Raw genomic sequence first — 24,165 nt, 5'->3', positions numbered from 1 at the left:
AGGACTGTTAGTCTTATTCCCCTTCAAGGATCGCTGCCTTGTCATGACGAAGGGGCTTGTGTAGGGCATGTGTAATTCAATGAGGCTATGAACCACGCCATGCAAGGCCCCCAAGACATGGGTCATAGAAGAGTTCTGACAAAACGTGATCCACTGCAGGAGGAATGGCAAACCACCCCTGTATACTTGCCATGAGAGCCTCACCAACTGTATAAAAGGCCAAAAAGGAGTGACACCAAAAGATGAGTCCCCCAGGTCTGAAGGTGTCCGATATGCTACTAGTGAAGAGTGGATGAGAATTACCAGTAGCCCCAGAATGAATGAAGTGGCTGGGCCAAAGCAGATACAACTCTTAGTTGTAAATGTGTTTGGTGACAAAAGTAAAATCTGATGCTGCAAAGAACAGTATTGTTTAGGAACCTGGAATGTTAGGTCCCTGAATCAAGGAAATTTGGACATAGTCAAGCAGGAGATGGTAAGACTAAACATAAACATCCTAGGAATCAGCAAACTAAGATGGACGGGAATGGGCAGATTTAATTCAGAGGACCACTGTATCTACTACTATGAGAATGAATCCCATAGAAGAAATGGAGTAGCCCTCATAATCAACCAGAGTCTGAAATACAGTATTTGAGCGCAGCCTCAAAAATGACAGAATGGTCTCATTTCATTTCCAAGGCAAACCATTCAATATCACAGTAATCCAAGTCTGTGCCCCCACCACCAATGCTAAGGAAGCTGAGGTTGATAAGTTCTATGAAGACCTAGAAGACCTCCTAGAACTAACACCTAAAGAAGATGTTCTAGTCATCATAGAGGACTAGAATGCAAAAGTAGAAAGTGAAGATATACCTGGAATAATGGGCAAGTTCAACCTTGGAGATAAAAATGAAGCACGGCAAAGACTAACAGAATTATGTCAAGAGAATGCACAAGTTATAGCAAATACCCTTTTTCAACAACACAAGAGATGACTTTACACATGGACATCAGCAAATGGTCAATACCAAAGTCAATTTGATTACATTCTTTGTACCCAAAGATGGAAAAGCTGTATACAGCCAGCAAAAACACAGCCTGGAGCTGACTGTGGCTTAGACAATCAGTTTCTCATAGCAAAATTTCAGGCTTAAGCTAAAGAAAACTGGTAAAGACACTAGGTCAGCCAGGTATGACTTAAATCAAAACCTGTATGAATTCACAGTAGAGATAATGAATAGATTCAAGGGACTAGATCTAGTCCACCATGTGCCTGAAGAGCTGTGGACAGAGGTCCATAATACTGTACAGAAGGCAGTGAACAAAACCTTCCCAATGAAAAGAAAAGCAAGAAGGCAGAGTGGTTATCTGAGGAGGCTTTACAAATAGTGGAAGAATGAACAGGAGGAAAAAGCAAGGGAAACATGGAAAGATACATCCAATTTAAATGCAGAGTTCCAAAAGAAAACAACAAGAGGAGAAAGACTAGAGATCTCTTCAGGAAAAGTGGAAACGTCAGGGGAGCATTCCACCCAAAGATGTGCACAATAAAGGGTGAAAATTGTAGAGCCCTAGTAGACAATAAAGTAGACAATCAAGTAGACAAGTCAAGTACACAATCAAGTAGAGATCAAGATAAGACAGAAAGAAAACATGGAAGAACTTTATAAAAAATTTTTTAATGAACCAGATTACTATGATCATGTGGTTAGTCACCCAGTGCCAGACATTCTGGAGTGTGAAATCAAGTGGGCATTAAGCACTGTTGTTAATAAAACTAGTGGATGCGGTGTAATTCCAGCAGAACTATTCAAATCCCTAAAAGAGGATGTCATCAAGGTTTTGCATTCATTATGTCAGCAAAAGACCCAGCAGTGGCCACAGGACTGGAACAGGTCAATCCTCATCCCAAGTCCCAAGAAGGGAAGTACCAAAGGATGTGCTAACCATTGGACCATCACACTCATCTCCCATGCTAGTAAGGTGATGCTTAAAATTTTGCATGCCAGGCTTCAGCATTATGTGAACCAACAACTTCCAGATGTCCAGGTTGGGTTTAGAAAAGGAAGAGGAACTAGATATCAAATGTCAAACATTTGCTGCATTAGAGAGAAAGCAAGGAAATTTCAGAAAACTATATCTCTCTGTTTCATCAACTGTGCTAAAGCCTTTATCTGTGTGGATCATGACAAACTGGAAAGTTCTTAGAGAGATGGGAATACCAGACCATCATACCTGTCTCCTGAGAAACCTGTGTCCAGGTCAAGAAGCGACAGTTACAACCCTGTATGAAACAGTTGATTGGTTCAAGATTGAGAAAGGTGTATGGCAGGGCTGTCTGCTGTCACCCTGTCTACTATATATACTGTCTACTGATATACTGAGCATATCATGAGAAATGCCGGGCTGGATGGGTTACAAGCCAGAATCAAGATAGGCAGGAGAAACATCAACAACCTCAGATATGTGGATGATACCACTCTAGTGGAAGAAAGTGAAGAAGAACTTAAACAAAAAAAGCCTCTTGATGAGGGTGAAGGAGGAGAGTGAAAGAGCAAGCTTAAGACTAAATATTGAGGAAGGAGCTAAGATGGTGAAGGAATAGGACGGGGAGACCACTTTCTCCCCCACAAATTCATTGAAAGAATATTTGAACGCTGAGCAAACTCCACAAAACAACTTCTGATCACTGGCAGAGGACATCAAGTGCCCAGAAAAGCAGCCCATTGTCTTTGAAAGGAGGGAGGACAAAATATAAAAGATAAAAAGAGAGACAAAAGAGTTAGGGACGGAGACCAGTCCCGGGAAGGGAGTCCGAATAGAGGAAGTTTCCAAACACCAGGAAACCCTCTCACTGGCGGGTCTGGGGGAAGTTTTCAAATCTTGGAGGGCAACCTAACTGGGAGGAAAAATAAATAAAACCCACAGATTACATGCCTAAAAGCAACTCCCAGCAGAATAGTACCCCAGACGCTCACATCTGTGACCAACAAGTGGGGGCTGAACGGAGAGGAGCGGGTGGCATTGCTTAGGGTAAGGACCGGGCCTGAAAGCCCTGAGGGCAATCAGAGGGAGCTAACATGAGACAGCAACTTAAACTGTGGGATAGCAAGAGAGAGAGAGAAAATTAACCTGTGAAAAGCGCTAACCGAAGACACTGCTGGCCCGTTCGCAGAACAAAGGAAGGACTGAGCAATTCCAGAGAAGAGCTAGCCACTTGCAGACAGGCCCATCTCCCATCGGAGGCAGGAGGCAGGGGAGAGGGGAAAGGGGCAAATGCGGCCCCAGAGACGGCATCCCCTACCAAACTGCAAACAGGCTTCCAGTTTCTAACCAAAGACTTCCTGAGATTCTGGATTGTTGACATCCACCCAGAGGGTCGCAGCTAGAGACCAGCTCCCCAGAAGAGACACAAGGCGCATCAGACCAGAGCGCGCAGAAACCTGAGGCTGGGACCGCGGAGGGGATAAGGTGCACCGCACCCGGGGAGGGGGCGCCTGTCAAGCTCCTGGCTGCCTGAACTGCTCCGGCTGGGGAAGGCACAAAACGCAGGCCCAACCGAGTCTGCATCTTTGTGGAGTACCCGAGAACCTGAACCTGAGCGGCTTAGGCCTGGGAAGTGCACGCAACTCAGGGCCCACTCCCTGTAGAGCAACCTGGAGCCTGAACAGTGTAGACGGGGAAAGCACACACCCGTGAGCGGGGGCAAACCCAAAGTGGCCGGAACACTGCGAGCACTCCCCACACAGGCCAGTGACATTTGTTTGCAGCGCCCCTCCCTCCCCACAGCACGACTGAAAAAGAGAACCTAAACAACAGACCACCTCTACCCACTTGTGTCAGGGCGGAAAATAGACACTGTAGAGACCTGCAAACAGAAGCCAAATAAATAGAGGGAACCGCTTTGGAAGTGACAGGTGCAACAGATTAAAATCCCTGTAGTTAACACTGATTACACTGGAGGGGGCCTATAGATATTGAGAAGTATAAGCTGGGAAAGGAACTATCTGAAACTGAACTGAACCCACACTGCCCACAACAGCTCCAGAGAAATTCCTAGATATATTTTTACTATTATTATTATTTTTTAATTAAAAATTTTTTTTTATCTTTTAAAAATCCCCCCCCCTTTTTAAAGTCCTCTATTACCCCTCTATTACTCCTTAATTTTCATTTTCATAACCCACTATAACCTTGGGGAAAAAAAAGACCCTATTTTTAAAGCAAACTTCATATATATTTCTTAAATTTTTTGTGTTTTTGTTTTTAATATTGTATTTTTAAGAGTCTAACCTCTACTCTAGATTTTTAATCTTTGTTTTTCAGTATTTGATATCAATTTTGGACATTTAAGAATCCAATATTCAGTACCCATTTTTACTCAGGAGTGTGATGATTACTCTCTCCCCCTTTTGATTCTCCTTTTTCTCCCCCAGATCACCTCTATTTCCTCCCTCCCCCTTCTCATCTCAATCCAATTCTGTGAATCTCTGTGGGTGTTCTGGGCTGCGGAGAACACTTAGGGAACAGAGTACTGCCTAGACCTGTCTCTCTTCTCTTGAGTCCCCCCTTTTCTCCTCCTGCTCATCTCTATCTCCCTCCTCCCTCTCCTATTCTTCATGTAACTCTGTGAACCTCTCTGGGTGTCCCTCACTGCAGAGAATGCTTTCACCATTAACCTAGAAGTTTTATTATCAGTGCTGTATGGATGGAGAAGACTTGAGGCTACTGGAAGAATAAGACTGAAACCCAGAGGCAAGACGCTTAAGCCCAAAACCTGAGAACACCAGAGAACTCCTGACTACATGGAACATTAAGGAATAAGAGACCATCCAAAAGCCTCCATACCTACACTGAAACCAACCACCACCCAAGAGCCAATAAGTTCCAGAGCAAGACATACCACACAAATTCTCCAGCAACGCAGGAACATAGCCCTGAGCATCAACATACAGGCTGCCCAAAGTCACACCAAACACATAGATCCATCTCAGAACTCACTACTGGACACTCCATTTCACTCCAGAGAGAAGAAATCCAGCTTCACCCACCAGAACACTGACACAAGCTTCCCTAACCAGGAAACCTTGACAAGCCAATCGTCCAACCCCACCCACTGGGAGAAACCTCCACAATAAAAAGGAACCACAGACCACCAGAATACAGAAAGGCCACCCCAAACAGCAATCTAAACAAGATGAAAAGGCAGAGAAATACCCAGCAGGTAAAGGAACATGAAAAATGCCCACCAAGCCAAACAAAAGAGGAGGAGATAGGGAATCTACCTGAAAAGGAGTTTAGAATAATGATAATAAAAATGATCCAAAATCTTGAAAACAAAATGGAGTTACAAATAAATAGCCTGGAGACAAGGATTGAGAAGATGCAAGAAGTGTTTAACAAGGACCTAGAAGAAATAAAACAGAGTCAATTAAAAATGAATAATGCAATAAATGAGATTAAAAAACACTCTGGAGGGAACCAACAGTAGAATAACAGAGGCAGAAGATAGGATAAATGAGGTAGAAGATAAAATGGTGGAAATAAATGAAGCAGAGAGGAAAAAAGAAAAGAGAATCAAAAGAAATGAGGACAACCTCAGGGACCTCTGGGACAATGTGAAATACCCCAACATTCGAATCATAGGAGTCCCAGAAGAAGAAGACAAAAAGAAAGGCCATGAGAATATACTTGAGGATCTAATAGCTGAAAACTTCCCTAAAATGGGGAAGGAAATAGTTACATAGGTCCAAGAAACCCAGAGAGTCCCAAACAGGATAAACCTAAGGCGAAACGCCCCAAGACACATATTAATCAAATTAACAAAGATCAAACACAAAGAACAAATACTAAAAGCAGCAAGGGAGAAACAACAAATAACACACAAAAGGATTCCCATAAGGATAACAGCTGATCTATCAATAGAAACCCTTCAGTCCAGAAGGGAATGGCAGGACATACTTAAAGTAATGAAAGAGAAAAACCTACAACCCAGATAACTGTACCCAGCAAGGATCTCATTCAGATATGAAGGAGAATTCAAAAGCTTTAGAGACAAGCAAAAGCTGAGAGAATTCAGCACCACCAAACCAGCTCTTCAACAAGTGCTAAAGGATCTTCTCTAGACAGGAAACACAGAAAGGTTGTATAAACGCAAACCCAAAACAACAAAATAAATGGCAACAGGACCATACCTATCAATAATTACCTTAAATGTAAATGGGTTGAATGCCCCAACAAAAAGACAGACTGGCTGAGTAGACATAAAAACAAGACCCCTATATATGCTGTCTACAAGAGACCCACCTCAAAACAAGGGACACATACAGACTGAAAGTGAAGGGCTGGAAAAAAATATTTCACGCAAACGGAGACCAAAAGAAAGCAGGAGTCGCAATACTCATATCAGATAAAATAGACTTTAAAATAAAGGCTGTGAAAAGAGACAAAGAAGGACACTATATAATGATCAAAGGATCAATCCGAGAAGAATATATAACAATTATAAATATATATGCACCCAACATAGGAGCACCACAATATGTAAGGCAAATGCTAATGAGTATGAAAGGGGAAATTAACAATAACACAATAATAGTGGGAGACTTTAATACCCCACTCACACCTATGGATTGATCAACTAAACAGAAAATTAACAAGGAAACACAAACTTTAAATGACACAATGGACCAGCTAGACCTAATTGATATCTGTAGGATTTTTCACCCCAAAACAATCTATTTCACCTTTTTCTCAAGCGCACACGGAACCTCCTCCAGAATAGATCACATCCTGGGCCATAAATCTAGCCTTGGGAAATTTAAAAAAATTGAAATCATTCCAGTCATCTTTTCTGACCACAATGCAGTAAGATTAGATCTCAATTATAGGGGGAAAAAAAGCTATTAAAATTCAAATATATGGAGGCTAAATAACATGCTTCTGAATAACCAACAAATCATAGAAGAAATAAAAAAAGAAATAAAAATATGCATAGAAACGAATGAAAATGAAAGCATAACAACCCAAAACCTATGGAACACTGTAAAAGCAGTGCTAAGGGGAAGGTTCAGGGCAATACAGGCTTACCTCAAGAAACAAGACAAAAGTCAAATAAATAACAGAACTCTACACCTAAAGCAACTAGAGAAGGAAGAAATGAAGAACCCCAGGGTTAGTGGAAGCAAAGAAATCTTAAAAATTAGGGCAAAAAAATATGCAAAAGAAACAAAAGACCAGAGCAAAAATCAACAAAGCTAAAAGCTGGTATTTGAAAAGATAAACAAAATTGACAAACCATTAGCCAGACTCATTAAGAAACAAAGAGAGAAGAACTAAATCAACAAACTTAGATATGAAAATGGAGAGATCACAACAGACAACACTGAAATACAAAGGATCATAAGAGACTACTACCAGCAGCTCTATGCCAATAAAATGGACAACCTGAAAGAAATGGACAAATTCTAAGAAAAGTATAACTTTCCGAAACTGAACCAGGAAGAAACAGAAGATCTTAACCTACCCATCACAAGCACAGTAATTGAAACTGTAATCAGAAATCTTCCAGCAAACAGAAGCCCAAGACCAGATGGCTTCACAGCTGAATTCTAGCAAAAATTTAGAGAAGAGCTAACACCTATCTTATGCAAACTCTTCCAGAAAATTGCAGAAGGTAAACTTCCAAACTTATTCTATGAGGCCACCATCACCCTAATTCCAAAACGAGACAAAGATGCCACAAAAAAAGAAAACTACAGGCCAATATCACTGATGAACATAGGTGCAAAAATCCTTAACAAAATTCTAGCAAACAGAATCCAACAACATATTAAAAAGATCATACATCAGGACCAAGTGGGCTTTATCCCAGGAATGCAAGGATTCTTTAACATCTGCAAATCAATCAATGTAATACACCACATTAACACATTGAAAGATAAAAACTATATGATTATCTCAATAGATGCAGAAAAAGCCTTTGACAAAATTCAACATCCATTTATGATAAAAACTCTCCAGAAAGCAGGAATAAAAGGAACATACCTCAACATAATAAAAGCTATATATGACAAACCCACAGCAAACATTATCCTCAATTGTGAAAAATTGAAAGCATTTGCCCTAAAATCAGGAACAAGACAAGGGTGCCCACTCTCACCACTACTATTCAACACAGTTTTGGAAGTTTTGGCCACAGCAATCAGAGCAGAAAAAGAAGTAAAAGGAATCCAGATAGGAAAAGAAGAAGTAAAACTCTCACTGTTTGCAGAAGACATGATCCTCTACATAGAAAACCCTAACGACTCTACCAGAAATTACTAGAGCTAATCAATTAATATAGTAAAGTTGCAGGGTATAAAATTAACATACAGAAATCTGTTGCATCCCTGTACACTGAGAAAACAGAAAGAAATTAAGGAAACGATACCATTCACCATTGCAACAAAAAGAATAAAATACTTAGGAGTATATCTACCTACAGAAATGAAAGACCTATACATAGAAAACTATAAAACACTAATGAAAGAAATCAAAGAGGACACAAATAGATGGAGAAATATACCATACTCATGGATTGGAAGAATCAATTTTGTGAAAAGGACTATACTACCCAAAGCAATCTATAGATTCAATGCAATCCCTATCAAGCTACCAACGGTATTTTTCACAGAACTAGAACAAATAATTTCACAATTTGTATGGAAATACGAAAAACCTTGAATAGCCAAAGCAATCTTGAGAAAGAGGAATGGAACTGGAGGAATCAACCTGCCTGACTTCAGGCTCTACTACAAAGCCACAGTCATCAAGACAGTATGGTACTGGCACAAAGACAGAAATATAGATCAATGGAACAGAATAGGAAGCCCAAAGATAAATCCATGTACCTACGGACACCTTATCTTCGACAAAGGAGGCAAGTTTTGCTGTGGCCAAAACTTCCAAAACTTTCCATATACGATGGAAAAAAGACAACCTCTTTAACAAGTGGTGCTGGGAAAACTGGTCAGCCACTTGTAAAAGAATGAAACTAGAACACTTTCTAACACCATACATAAAAATAAACTCAAAATGGATTAAAGATCTAAATGTAAGAACAGAAACTATAAAACTCCTTGAGGAGAACATAGGCAAAATACTCTCCGACATAAATCACAGCAGGATCCTCTATGATCCACCTCCTAGAATATTGGAAATAAAAGCAAAAATAAACAAATGGGACCTAATGACACTTAAAAGCTTTTGCACAACAAAGGAAACTATAAGCAAGGTGAAAAGACAGCCTTCAGAATGGGAGAAAATAATAGCAAACGAAGCAATAGACAAAGGATTAATCTCAAAAATATAGAAGCAACTCCTGCAGCTCAATTCTAGAAAAATAAATGACCCAAACAAAAAATGGGCCAAAGAACTAAACAGACATTTCTCCAAAGAAGATATACAGATAGCTAACAAACACATGAAAAGATGCTCAACATCATTCATTATCAGAGAAATGCAAATCAAAACCACAATGAGGTACCGTTACACGCCAGTCAGATTGGCTGTTATCCAAAAGTCTACAAGCAATAAATGCTGGAGAGGGTGTGGAGAAAAGGGAACCCTCTTACACTGTTGGTGGGAATGCAAACTAGTACAGCCACTATGGAAAACAGTGTGGAGATTTCTTAAAAACCTGGAAATAGAACTGCCATATGACCCAGCAATCCCACTCCTGGGCATACCCACCAAGGAAACCAGAACTGAAAGAGACACATGTACCCCAATGTTCATCGCAGCACTGTTTATAATAGCCAGGACATGGAAGCAACCTAGATGCCCATCAGCAGATGAATGGATAAGGAAGTTGTGGTACATATACACAATGGAATATTACTCAGCCATTAAAAAGAATATATTTGAATCAGTTCTAATGAGATGGATGAAACTGGAGCCCATTATACAGAGTGAAGTAAGTCAGAAAGATAAACATGAATACAGTTTACTGACGCATATATATGCAATTTAGAAAGATGGTAATGATAACCTTATATGCAAGACAGTAAAAGAGACACAGATGAATAGAACAGGATTTTGTGCTCTATGGGAGAAGGCGAAGGTGGGATGATCTGAGAGAACAGCATTCAAAAGTGTATATTATCAAGTGTGAAACAGATCGCCTGTCCAGGTTGGATGCATGAGACAAGTGCTCGGGGCTGGTGCACTGGGATGACCCAGAGGAAGGGGATGGGGAGGAAGGTGGGAGGAGGGTTCAGGATGGGGAACACATGTAAATCCGAGGCTGATTCATGTCAATGTATGGCAAAAACCACTACAATATTGTAAAATAATTAGCCTCCAAATAATAAAAATAAATGAAAAAAAAAGCACACATGCACAAAAAAAGTCTAAATATTAAAAAAAACTAAGATCATGGTATCTGGCCCCATTACTGCATGGCAAATAGCAGGGGAAAAGGTGGAAGTAGTGACAAATTTCCTCTTCTTGGGCTCCTAAACTATTGTGGATTGTGACTACAGCCACGAAATCAGAAGATGACTGCTTCTTGGCAGGAAAGCGATGACAAACCTAGATAGTGTGTTGAAAAGCAGAAACATTACTCTACTGACAGAGGTTCCTATGTCAAAGCTATGCTCCTCCCAGTGGTCATGTAAAGCTGTGAGAGCTGGTCGGGAAAGGAGCCAGAACCCCAAAGAATTAATGCCTTCAAATTGTTGTCCTGGAAAAGACTCTTGAAATCCCTTGGACAGCAAGGAAATGAAACCAGCCAATCTTAAGGGAGATCAACCCTGATTATTCACTGGAAGGACAGAGGCTGAAGCTGAAGCTCCACTATTTCGGTCATCTGATGTAAACAGACGACTCATTGGAAAAGTCCCTGATGCTGGGAAATATTGAGAGCAGAAGGAGAAGAGAGAATCAGAGAATGAGATAGCTGGACAGCATCACCAATGCAATGAACATGAACTTGGGCAAGGGACAGGGAGGCCTGGTGTGCTGTAGTCCGTGGGATTGCAAAGAGTTGGACACAATTGGATGACTGAACAACGGCAACAAGACTCTTATGTATAACTGCTTGTACTTTTGCTCATCTGAAAATGAGAGATGACTGTCTACCTCATCAGGTTTATCTGGAGAATTAAGTGAGTTTTCACAAACGTATTGCCCCAAAACATTGCTTGGCATGTAGAATACACAATATGTATACTTTTATTTTATGTGTGCTCCATCTTGTTAGTCAAGACCTTTCAAACATGTGACATTTAAAAATTAATAAACAGCATGTCTCTATGTACATGTATGTAAAATTGAATGACTTTGCTATATATATATATATATATACACACACTTTTTTTTCTCTTTTAGATTCTTTTTCATTATACCTCATAAGATATTGAGTATAGTATCCTGTGTTATACAGTAGGTACTTGTTGGTTATCTATTTTATAAATGGTAGTGTGTATATTTTAATCCCAAACTCCTACTAATTTATCCTGTTCCTACCTGGGATCCATAAGATTGGGATCCATAAGGTTGTTTTCAATGTCTTTGATTCTATTTCTGTTTTGTAAAAAGTCCATTTGTATTATTTACTTGATTCCAGTTCAATTCAGTTGCCCAGTCATGTCCAACTGTTTGTGACCCCATGGACTGCAGCATGCCAGGCCTCCCTGTCCACCACCAACTCCTGGGGTTACTCAAACTCATGTCCATCGAGTCAGTGATGCCATCCAACCATTTCGTCCTCTGTCGTCTCCTTTTCCTCCTTCCCTCAATCTTTCCCAGCATCAGGGTCTTTTCCAGTGAGTCAGTTCTTCGCATCAGGTGGCCAAAGTATTGGAATTTCAGCTTCAGCATCAGTCCTTGCAACGAATATTCAGGACTGATTTCCTTTAGGATGGACTTGTTGGATCTCCTTACAGTCCAAGGGACTCTCAAGAGTCTTCTCCAACACCACAGTTCAAAAGCATCAATTCTTCAGTGCTCAGCTTTCTTTATAGTCCAACTCTCACATCCATACTTGACTACTGGAAAAACCATAGCTTTAACTAGAACAGACTTTTGTTGGCAAAGTAATGTCTCTGCTTTCTAATATGCTCTCTAGGTTGATCATAGCTTTTCTCCCAAGGAGAAAGCGTCTTTTAATTTCATGGCTGCAGTCACTATCTGCAGTGATTTTGGAGTCCAAGAAAATAGTCACTGTATTCACTGTTTCCCAATTATTTGCCATGAAGTGATAGGACCAGATGCCATGATCTTAGTTTTCTGAATGTTGAGCAGTAAGCCAACTTTTTCACTCTCCTCTTTCACTTTCATCAAGTTCTTTGCTTTCTGACATAATGGTGGTGTCATCTGTATATCTAAGGTTACTGATATTTCTCCCGGCAATCTTGATTCCAGCTTGTGCTTCCTCCAGCCCAGCGTTTCTCATGATGTACTCTGCATATAAGTTAAATAAGCAGGGTGACAATATACAGCCTTGACATACTCCTTTCCCTATTTGGAACCAGTCTGTTGTTTCATGTCCAGTTCTAACTGTTGCTTCTTGACCTGCATACAGATTTCACAAGAGGCAGGTGAAGTGGTCTGGTATTCTCATCTATTGAAGAATTTTCCAGTTTGTTTTGATCCACACAGTCAAAGGTTTTGGCATAGTCAATAAAGCAGAAGTAGATGTTTTTCTGCACTCTCTTAGTTTTTTGATGATCCAACGGATGTTGGCAATTTGATCTCTAGTTCCTTTGCCTTTTCTAAATCCAGCTTGAACATCTGGAAGTTCACAGTTCATGTACTGTTGAAGCCTGGCTTGGAGAATTTTGAGCATTACTTTGCTAGTGCGTGAGATGAGTGCAATTGTGTGATAATTTGAGCATTCTTTGGCATTGCCTTTCTCTGGGATTGGAATGAAATTTGACCTTTTCCAGTCCTGTGGCCACTGAGTTTTCCAAATTTTCTGGCATATTGAGTGCAACGCTTTAACAGCATCCTCTCTCAGGATTTGATTCACATATAAACAATATTATATGATATTTGTCTTCTTCACTTCACTTATTATGGTAATCTCTAGGTTCATCCATGTTGTTGCAAATGACTTTATTTCATTATTTTTAATGACTGGGTAATATTTGTGTGTGTGTGTGTGCATGTATGTATATGTGTGTGTATACATACATACATACATATGTATTACATCTTCTTCATCTGTCTGTCACTGGACAGTTAGGCTGCTTCTATGACTTGGCTGTTGTAATTAGTGCTGCAGTGAACCTCGGGGATACATGTACTTCTTCAAATTATAGTTGTCTCTGGACATATATCCAGGAGTGGCATTGCAGGATCATATGGTAGTATATTTTTATTTTTTTAAGGAATCTCCATACTATTTTCCAGGGTTTTCCAGGTGACTCAGTGGTAAAGAATCTGCCTGCCAATGTAGGAAATTTGGGTCCAATCTCTGGATGGAGAAGATTCTCCGGAGGAGGGAATGGCAACCAACTCCAGTATTCTTGCCTGGGAAATCCCATGGACAGAACGGGCTGGCAGTCTACAGTCCATGGAGTTGCAAAAGAGTCGGACACAACTGAGCGACTGAGCACCCATGCCTGTATACTGTTCTCCATAGTGGCTGTGCCAATTTACGTTTCTACTAACAGTGTAAGAGCTTCCCTTTTTCCCACACTCTCTCCAGCATTTCTTATTTGTAGACATTTTGATGATGGCCATTCAGACCAGTGTGAGGTGATACGTCATTTTGTTTTGATTTCTCCAATACTTAGTGATGTTAAGCATCTTTTCATGAGCCTGTATTTTTTTATATGTCTTTTTTTGAGGAATATCTGTTTAGATCTTCTGTGCATTTTTTATTAGGTTGTTTATTTGATATTGAGCTGTTTGAATATTTTGGAAATTAATCCCTTGTTGGTCGCATTGTTTTAAAAATATTTTCAATTCCAGAGATAATCTTTTTGTTTTGTTTGTGATTTCCTTTTGGCATTCATTTATTTTCCTGTTTTATTTACTTCTATTCTTATTCTGTTTTCTTAATTATATGTGCTTTATGTTTCATTTTAAATGCCATTTTTCTAGATTCTTGAGATGGAAAGTTAGATATTTACTTATTTAATACACTCATCGTTAATAAATTTCCTTCTGAGCATTAGTTTACTTTCATCTACCCATACTGATACTTTGGAATTTCATTATGATTCACTGTTTTCTTAAATTTCACTTTGAATTTTAATTAGGGCTTATTTGGAAATGTATTGCTTAATTTCCATCCTGTGGGTGAATTTCCTTATCTGTTTAATCTGCCTGAGCTGAAATCCGTGGTCTGAATTATTTCAATCCATGGAAATTTGTTAAGGATTCTTTAAGAATCAGCATAAGGAAAATATTAGTAAATGCTCTGAAAGCATTTGGAAAGAATTCAAATTCTGTAATTATTGAGTTTGGTATGTATCATACACCCATATATATGTACATATATGTATTATATTAGGTCATATCAAGGTTGTTAATAGTGCTGTTCAGAACTATATAGTTAACAGGTTTTTGTCCGTTTATTCTATCAGTTCTGTGGTGTGTGTTATAATTCCTGACTACAGTTGTGAAATTGTCTCCTTCTAGCAGTGTCAATATGAATATTCAACAATATTTTCCCCTCTGATTGGACACCAACTGCGGTGTCTCCCCAGCAGGTGACGCCTCTGAAATTTCACCTGCTCCTGGGAGCCATGCCCCAGGTCCCCCAGACCTCCCACCTTGTACACATGGCCCCGGAGTGTAAGGTTGGAAATGAATTTCTACCTAGACTTTTGCCGTTCCCTCCTCATGACCCTCCTTTTTCAAGCACTTCGCTTCCCTAAACCCCGACTGTGGTGCTGCCTCGCCCTCTGATGCCCGCCCCTTCACCCAGTGAGACAGCCGCCTTCCACGCTGGCCGTGACCCTGGCTCGGAAACCGTCTGCAGAGCGGAGCCTGGGGCTCACCCAGCCTGCCCGCTTCGTTCGCAGGCCAGCGGTTCCGTGCGTTATCTGTCCAGGTTTCATAGTTACTCATTTCAAGAGGCCGGGTCTGATCCTGGCTACTTCACTGTGGCCGGGAACAGATGATGTGAGCTTCCTCTTCATTAATTCTATATTTAAATTTCTTTTTCTAAAACTGTCTAAATCCATTGCTTAAGAAGTAAAAACCGAGGTCCAGAGGTTATTTGTTTTAATCCAGATATCTTCCATCTTCTGTACCACCTACTGTTGTAGTGCACGCACTTTACAGTTTCCGGCGGTCCTCCCATAATTGTTACTTTTTATAGCAGTTCCCAGAGAAAACAAGTGCTTGTCTTTCTTGGAGGTTTTCTCCCCAAACCTGGAAAACTATTCCCTGGAAACTTAAACAGTAAGATTTTTAAGTGCTGGAAAGAGTCCCTAAGTTCTTAATAGTAATTGTTCTTGATCAAAGCTCCCAGTCACCTTGCTGAGAACCCGCTATTTACATGCATCTTCCTGATGGAATTCCCCAGAGGCACCTCCCTCCGCCCCATCTGCCTTGGATACTCCCAGGTTCTCCACAGTCACTTGTCATAAGGGAAGCCCTTACTTGCAGACACACTGGAATAAAACAGATTCGTTTTCGTTTTCAACTTGGTAGTTTGCATTTTTTAATTTGTAAGGCTTCTGTCCAGCATAAGAATGAGATTCTTAGGAATTTAATGAAAAATGTTCATTTGCAAATAATTTTTGTTGCTTTAGGGAATTTCATAATGATTTTTCATATGCCACTAGGAGATGGGTTTTTTTTTTTAAAAATCAATTCTCCCTCATTCTCATGTACCATATAATTGATTCAGGCACTAAATATGTATAATTGATTTATACAGTATACACTGGTGTCTATAACAAAGGGTATCTTAATTTGGGAGTGAACTGAGGATTTTAAATATCTGTGATATTTTCATGAATAGAGAAGCTGAAAAAGGCAGCCCACACAGAGGTTCTGAAAAAAAGAAAAATTACTCTCATAAATTATTTTATAATAATCTGAACGAAATGTTTGGAAACTCGGATGTTTGTGATGTTGGGAAGTTACTTTCCTTTGTATATCCCTTGAAGATAATTCATGCACTTCCACAAAAAAATCTGTCTGTCCCTTTTTGCCAAAGGGTCTCAGGTAACAATGCAGTAAAAGGGACATAAAGAAAAGATTTAAAAGAAAAAAACAGAGACTCTTACCATCCTGCTGAGCAGCAATATTCTTTAACTTCCACCCATGATTCAAATGCAAATCAGATTTAGATGTAGAATGGCGTGGATTATGCCAGTATTACAAGCAATGAAACACAGGACAACACTGTTTGCAAAGAGTTGGGCTTGGAGATTGCAGAAAACTTGGTTTAAGGATTTTAAACACACAAGAGACTGATTGGCTGAATCATGCACCCCTTCCCCCCGCCCCTCCACCTAAAAATCCCCATGTCGAAGCAATAAGCTTCTCCTAGATCACTGAACATGAGCCCCAATTTTAGAGAGATTTTTAGGTTAGGGTGGGCCAAAATCCAAAGTGCTTGATGTCCTTAAAAGCAGAGCCTTAAGGGATATGTCCAGAGGGAAAGCTGTGTGGAGACACAGCAAGATCTGCAGACCAAGGAGAGAAGACTCTGGAGAAGCCTCCAGGTGACTGACACCTTGACCCTGGACGCCTGGCCTCCAGACCCTGAGGAAATACATTTCTGTTTTTTAAGCCACGCTGTCTGTGTGCATTGTTACGGCAGCCCTAACAGAGTAACACATACCATTAGGAGAAAGAAATTCTTAATTATTAGACATTTCTGAATTTGATAATCTTGCAATTCAGTGGCATTCAGAACATTTGGAGATATGAGTCAATATTCTTTGATAGTATTTTTAGCAACAGACTTCAAAATGGGGTCAGCATAAGATGATTGAACAGACTCAAAAGAGAAAATCATTTATTGGGTAACTTGAAATAGATTATTTAATATTCAGTTAAAAATAATACACATAGCACATAGAATGCCCTGTTCATTCTAATCTGCTAGATAAATTCTTTTTTTTTTTTAAGATTTTTTTGATGTGGACCATTTTTAAAGTCTTTATCGAATTGTTTATAATATTGCTTCTGTTGTTTATGGTTTGTATTTTTGGCCGTGAGTTAGGGGGTGATCTTAGCTCCCTGACCAGGGATTGAACCTGCACCCCCTGCATTGGAAAGTGGAGTCTTAACCACTGGACCACCAGGGAAGTCCCATAACTTCTTTGTGGAAAAAAAATAAATCTCTGATCTTGTCATTCTTTCACAAACCTGAAGTCGCTCCAGACAGAGGGCCCTGTGGCAGACTGCAGCGGGCCTCACCCTGCCCTGCTCTGCTCGCCCCTCCATCTGGAGCCTCACATCTCCACCCTCTAGCTGGACCCTGGACTCTTGTTATCACTCTGGGTCACCTGAAGCAGCACTGACCTCAAGGCTTCCTCTCAGATGACCCTCTGAAAGTGAAAGTGTTAGTTGCTCAGTCATGTCTGACTCTTGTGTCCCCTGGACTGTAGCTCTCCAGGCTCCTCCATCCATGGAATTCTCCAGGCAAGGGTACTGGGGTGGGTTGCCTTGCCCTTCTTCAGGGGATCTTCCCGACCGAGGGATCGAACTCAGGTCTCCTGCATTGCAGGCAGATTCTTTACTATCTGAGCCACTAGGGAAACCTACCTTTTGTAATTTATCCTTCCTTAAATCTCTTCCACAACAGTTACTTTTCTTTAGGACACTTAAAATTTGCTTTCTGTAATTATTATTTCTCCACTTGTGGAGCCAGTGTCTGTCTGTTGACCTGTCATTCATCTGCTGATCTGTCAGTCAGTATATTTGTATAACCTGCAAGTGGACATACGGTTTCTGATCCAGAGACAGACTGTTGCCTCCAGTCTGCAGAGCTGTAACTATATAGGTTTCCCTTTCCCAGTCTTTGCCATATCTGGGGTGATGTGATGAGAACCAGGTGTTACCCTGCGTACATCAGAGTCCATACTATAGGCGAGGAATCCCCAAAACACACATCTGAGTGCTTACACAGGACAGGGACCCCTGAAGCCACCCCCTCTTCTCACGAAGAGAGAAAACTCTCTGTCCCCTAGTTTAAACACTTCTCCTGGGCAGGGAAGAGAAGGGTCCTGGGTTTTCATTCTTTGGATTGTAAATAAATGTCTCCCCATGGGAGACAAGGTAAGTGCATCTGTGCATTTATACCCTCTGGACCAGCCACATGGCTTTGCATCTCATCCTCTGTTAACAGTGGACACACACCTTCAGGGCAGTAAGTCTCTGACCATTGATACAACAGGCTTATACCTTAACCATGGGCCAGCAAGCTGTGGTGAGAATCTGTAACCACGCAGAAACATAAAAGTGCTCACTTTCTGATACTTCTTTCCTACAGTTTCCAGTATTTTGCCTTGAAAAAACTGAGCCCCTGATTAGTCTAATTAGGTTAGATCTGATAGAGTGCCTGATGAACAAGGAATGGAGGTTCATGACACTGTAGAGGAGAAAGGGATCAAGACCATCCCCAAGAAAAAGAAATGCAAAAAAGCAAAATGGCTGTCTGAGGAGGCCTTACAAATACCTGTGAAAAGAAGAGAAGCAAAAAGCAAAGGAGAAAAGGAAAGATATACCCATTTGAATGCAGAATTCCAAAGAATAGCAAGGAAAGATAAGAAAGCCTTCCTCAGTAATCAGTGCAAAGAAATAGAGGAAAGCAATAGAATGGGAAAGACTAGAGATCTCTTCAAGAAAATTAGAGATACCAAGGGAGCATTTCCTACAAAGATGAGCTTGGTTAAGAACAGAAATGGTCTGGACCCAACAGAAGCAGAAGATATTAAGAAGAGGTGGCAAGAATACACAGAAGAACTGTACAGAAAAGATCTTCATGATCTAAATAATCACAATGGTGTGATCACTTACCTAGAGCCAGACATCCTGGAATGTGAAGTCAAGTGGGCCTTAGGAAGAATCACTATGAACAAAGCTAGTGGAGGTGATAGAATTCCAGTTGAGCTATTTCAAATCCTGAAAGATGATGCTGTGAAAGTGCTACACTCAATATGCCAGCAAATTTGGAAAACTCAGCAGTGGTCACAGGACTGGAAAAGGTCAATTTTCATTCCAATCCCAAAGAAAGGCAATGCCAAAGAATGCTCAAACTACCACACAATTACACTCATCTCATGTGCTAGCAAAGTAATGCTCATAATTCTCCAAGCCAGGCTTCACAGTGCATGAACCATGAACTTTCAGATGTTCAAGCTGGATTTGGAAAAGGCAGAGGAACCAGAGATCAGGTTGCCAACATCCACTGGATCACCAAAAAAGCAAGAGAGTTCCAGAAAACACCTACTTCTGCTTTATTGACTATGCCAAAAATCTTTGAATGCGTGGATCACAAGAAACTGTGGAAAATTCTGAAAGAGATGGGAATACCAGACCATCTGACCTACCTCTTGAGAAATCTGTATGCAGGTCAGGAAACAACAGTTAGAACTGGATGTGGAACAACAGACTGGTTCCAAATAAGAAAAGGAGTACATCAAGGCTGTATATTGTCACCCTACTTTTTTAACTTATATGCAGAGTACATCATGAGAAACACTGGTCTGGATGAAGCACAAAGTGGACTCAAGACTGCCGGGAGAAATATCAATAACCTCAGATATGCAGATGATACCACCTTTTTGGTAGAAAGCAAAGAAGAGCTAAACAGCCTCTTGATGAAAGTGAAAGAGGAGAGTGAAAAAGTTGGCTTAAAAGTCAACATTCAGAAAACTAAGATCAGAGCATCTGGTCCCATCACTTGGGACAAATAGATGAGGAAACAGTGACAGACTTTAATTTTGGGCTCCAAAATCACTGCAGATGGTGACTGCAGCCATGAAATTAAAAGATGCTTACTCCTTGGAAGAAAAGTTATGAGCAACCTAGACAGCATATTAAAAAGCAGAGACATTACTTTGCCAGCAAAGGTCTGTCTAGTCAAGGCTATGGTTTTTCCAGCAGTCATGTATGAATGTGAGAGTTGTGCTGTAAAGAAAGCTGAGCACTGAAGAATTGATGCTTTTGAACTGTAGTGTTGGTGAAGACTCTTGAGAGTCCCTTGGACTGCAAGGAGACCCAACCAGTCCATCCTAAAGGAAATAAGTCCTGAATATTCATGGAAGGACTGATGTTGAAGCTGAAACTCCAATACTTTGGCCACCTGATGTGAAGAACTGACTCATCTGAAAAGACCCTGATGCTGGGAAAGATTGAAGATGGGAGGAGAAGGGGACAACAGAGGATGAGTTGGTTGGATGGCATCACTGACCCAATGGACGTGAGTTTGAGTAAACTCCGGGAGTTGGTGTTGGACAGGGAGGTCTGGTGTGCTGCAGTCTATGGGGTTGCAAAATGTCGGACATGACTGAGCGAGTGAACTGAACTGAACTCATTAGTGTAAACTGGTTAGGGTAGACCTGAGCAGAAGTAAAACAGAATTGTCCATTTTATTTGATTTAATTGGTGCATAATGGGGCTAATTTCAATATCCTTTTAAAAATCATTGTCATAATTCTAACTGCCTTCTGCCTATAAGACAACAAAAGTGTCTAATTGGTAGAACTTTCAGTATTTTAAAAAATAATGCTATTTCAAACTTGACAAATAGATGATAACAGTCAGCTCCAAAATATTCTGTATCAAACAAGATGTCTTGATAGGGCTTGTAAGATTTGTATTATTTCCTGCTGTTCCGGCCAAATTTCTGATTCTGTTCCATGCCATGCATGTGGCCCAGTTAATGAATAGAAGACTTCAAAACTGCAGTTCAGTCTTGGGGACTATAAGCATACTGTATATTGTAAAACTTCTTTGAACTTTTTTGAGAAGAATTCAAATAACACTGAACAGAGGAAATTTTAGGAACATCTGCCAAAATGGATATTCAGATCATCTGCCATGCATTTTAAGGAGGTTAGACTCTGAATTTTCAGATGAAAGACTTTGCTCAGGGTCTTAGAAATATAAATAGGAAAAAAAGTGAGAAAAGAGAAAGGGAAACCTTTGAGTTAATCCAGTTTCCAGTAGAGATGAAAAAGGTACCACAGAGTTGAAAGGCAAGTTTCCACCCCATGTGCTTGGGCAATCACTCTTCAACTTGTTTTAGTAAAAGCACACTCATGTTTTCCCTCAGAGAAAATGGCCTTTGATGGCAGTTAGATGTTTCACAGCCGTTTGTATACCTCTGACTTCAAAGTCGGCAAGAGGGAAAACAAATCTATTTTTTAAATATTGTGTGATGTGCTGAATACACTGATTATTTCCTTCTTCAGAGTGAGTGTCAAATATGTCTGCCATGGGAACAGTGTAGAGGCATTTGTTGGAACTCAGGTCTGGAGAAAGCAAAGCAAGCTGATGGTGAAAACAAGCAGATTCTGATGAGCTGGAGCAGCAGGTAAGGGCAGGCCTCCCCGGGTGTAAGGATGGCGGCAGGTAGCTGTGGTCCTTCCCCAGGCGGACCTCCAGAAGAGTTCTGCATGCCCCCAGACCCCTGCGTGAAATCCTTCTATGCTCTTCTTCAGGGAGCTAGTCTGAAAGTGCTCTGGGAAAACCAGTACTCCTGAAAAGCAAGAAGAGCAGACAGTGCATTGTTGACCCAGCCAGTGCTGTTGGGTCTTGAGGAATGTATGTGCCTTAGATTTTGCCAAAATAAATAAATGATTATTAAAGTAGAAGAAGAAGCCATCAAAATACCAAAGAAATAAAAATATTTCAAATACTGGAGGAAATGAATTTTAAAACTCTTAAAATGGTGTCACACAGTTTCAATTACCAGTATCTGTGTTACTTTACTTGATTTCAGACTTTCTTCTGTTATTCCATCTCTGGAATCCTAGAGAGAGGAGATGTCTGAGATGATCTACTTGAAACAGCAGTGTCATTGCACTGAAAACGCTGAAGCCCAAGTAGAAGGCCTCTGGCTCAAGTTCACACGGATGCTCTGTGTTGAGAGGCCAGCAGGTAGGTGAGCGCTGCATCCTGCAGCCTGTGGAAGTCTGGCAACTAGGGAAGCAGCGCTTCCTGCCACTGCTCCCAGCTGTGAAAGGAGGATTAATATTGGTGGTTCTGAATGTGGTAGCTGTGTGCCTGCCCTCGCCTGTTCTCGGTAGACATTTGGATGAATTCACGAGATACATGGAGTGGGGACATCTATCTAGAGAGCCCTGGTCCTTGCTGTTTGTGTGACCTTGAACAATAGCCTAATGTATCAGGGTCTCAGTTTCCTCACAGGAGAAGGGCGGTGATGCTCGGGGCTCTTGCCAGGGCTGTCAAGAGGACTCAGCGGTATGGGCCCAGGACATAGGGAGCTCTTCATGAATGAAGGTCAGAGGCATCTGCTTATACTTCACAGTCCCCACTCCCCCAGGGCCTCGCTGCAGTCTCAGGGCCAGCCCCACAAGTGGAACTGGGCAGAGAGCATCTGCCCATTTTACAGAGGCACAAAGTGAGGCTCGGGGAACAGTACGAGATCTCTGGCTCTGAGTCCACTGCACACCCAGCCTGCCATGGATGGTCCCGCAAGGAACAGATGCTGGGACAGAACCCACAGGGGCCATGGCCTCACCAGGACCTGGAGGACACGGGGGCTGTCCTCCTGGGGCTCAGAGCACACTTCCCGAGTGTCCTTCTCGTGTGGATCCAGGTGGGCCGTTCAGTCCCCTTCCCGGGGTCCTGATGGGCTGTGCGCCGTGTTCCCCAGGCCGGGCAGCCCTCTGCTCCCACCAGGTGTGCGAGGACTACTCACCTGCCTGGGGTGCAGGTGACGCCCACGGATGGCAGGTGGTGGCCTGTTTGCCAGTCCTCATCATCAGTTTTCCTACTGTTCTGAATCCTGTCACTGTCATCTGCTGTTCACGGAAGGGGCTGATGCTGAGGCTGAAGCTGCAACACTTTGGCCACCGGATGTGAAGAGCTGACTCATTGGAAAAGACCCTGATGCTGGGAAGGATGGAGGGCAGGAGGAGAAGGGGGCGACAGAGGGTGAGATGGTTGGATGGCATCGCTGACTCAGTGGACACGAGGTGAGTAAGCTCCAGGAGTTGATGATGGACAGGGATGCCTGGAGTGCTGCAGTCCACGGGGTCACAAAGAGTCAGACAGGACTGAGCAACTGAACAAAAACAACAACAGTAACTGGTATTAACAGACGTGTTCTGGAAGTAGATGCCAAACCTGTAAACTAACTCAGTTTTCATGAGTACATTTAGCAAATCAGTTCTCAAACAAAACAGTAGCCCGTCTCATGAGGAGAGAAGGTTCCTCCCATCAGAACCAGAGGGAAGAGTCGCTCTCCTTTTCAGAACCACAAACGCTCTTAGGAACCATAAACGTTTCATTTTCTGCTTCAGGAAACAAGAGCCTCTGGCTTTCTTTTGTCATTTTCTTTTAATTTTAAGATGAGGAAAACCAGAGACTCCTTCATAGCTATCTTGCTGTCTTCTAAGAGACAGCAGCGCCCTAAAAAGGAGAACTAGAAAATCGAAGCTGCTTTCATCATTGGCGTCCTGGTTTTCTCCGGGGGCGGTTAACCGTCCTGAGGGAGCATCTCCCTCCAGCGTCACCTTATGAGAGGGGGAAAGCCAGAGCTGAAGTGACCACAGCTGGCATCTCCCATCCCTGCCGTGTGCAGAAGGCGCCCTGGGGCCGGAGGCCCAGTGCTCTGGTCAGATCCGCACACAGGCTCCTGAACGTTATGGAGGTGACTTCCGCCACGTTGCAGCAGGAGCTGCAGGCTGGCCAGGAGCCCCCGTGGTGTGGGCCTGAGTCTGGGTCTGGTCTGCTCGCCGCTGACCCAGTGGCCGGCGGTCAGTCACACTGCCTCCTGCCCGTCGCCTGGGGGCCAGCTTTCTGCAAGGACTGCGGAGACGGGGTCCCCTGACGGGGCTCAGCCTCAGCCGAGAAGACTCCCCCAGTCCTCTGTTACTGTTTCCGTGGGAAGTTACCTTCTGTTTTATCTGTCTCAGTTTTCAAGTTACACAATGCTTTCAGAAGGCCATTCATCTTAAATTGAAGATTCTTTATACTGAAAATAATGGGAGTTGATTATAATGTCTGATATCAAGAGGTTATTGTCATCTTGAA

This window comes from Odocoileus virginianus, chromosome 32 (assembly GCF_023699985.2).
Source record: "Odocoileus virginianus isolate 20LAN1187 ecotype Illinois chromosome 32, Ovbor_1.2, whole genome shotgun sequence".
NCBI lineage: Eukaryota > Metazoa > Chordata > Mammalia > Artiodactyla > Cervidae > Odocoileus > Odocoileus virginianus.
This window is presented reverse-complemented; position numbering follows the sequence as displayed.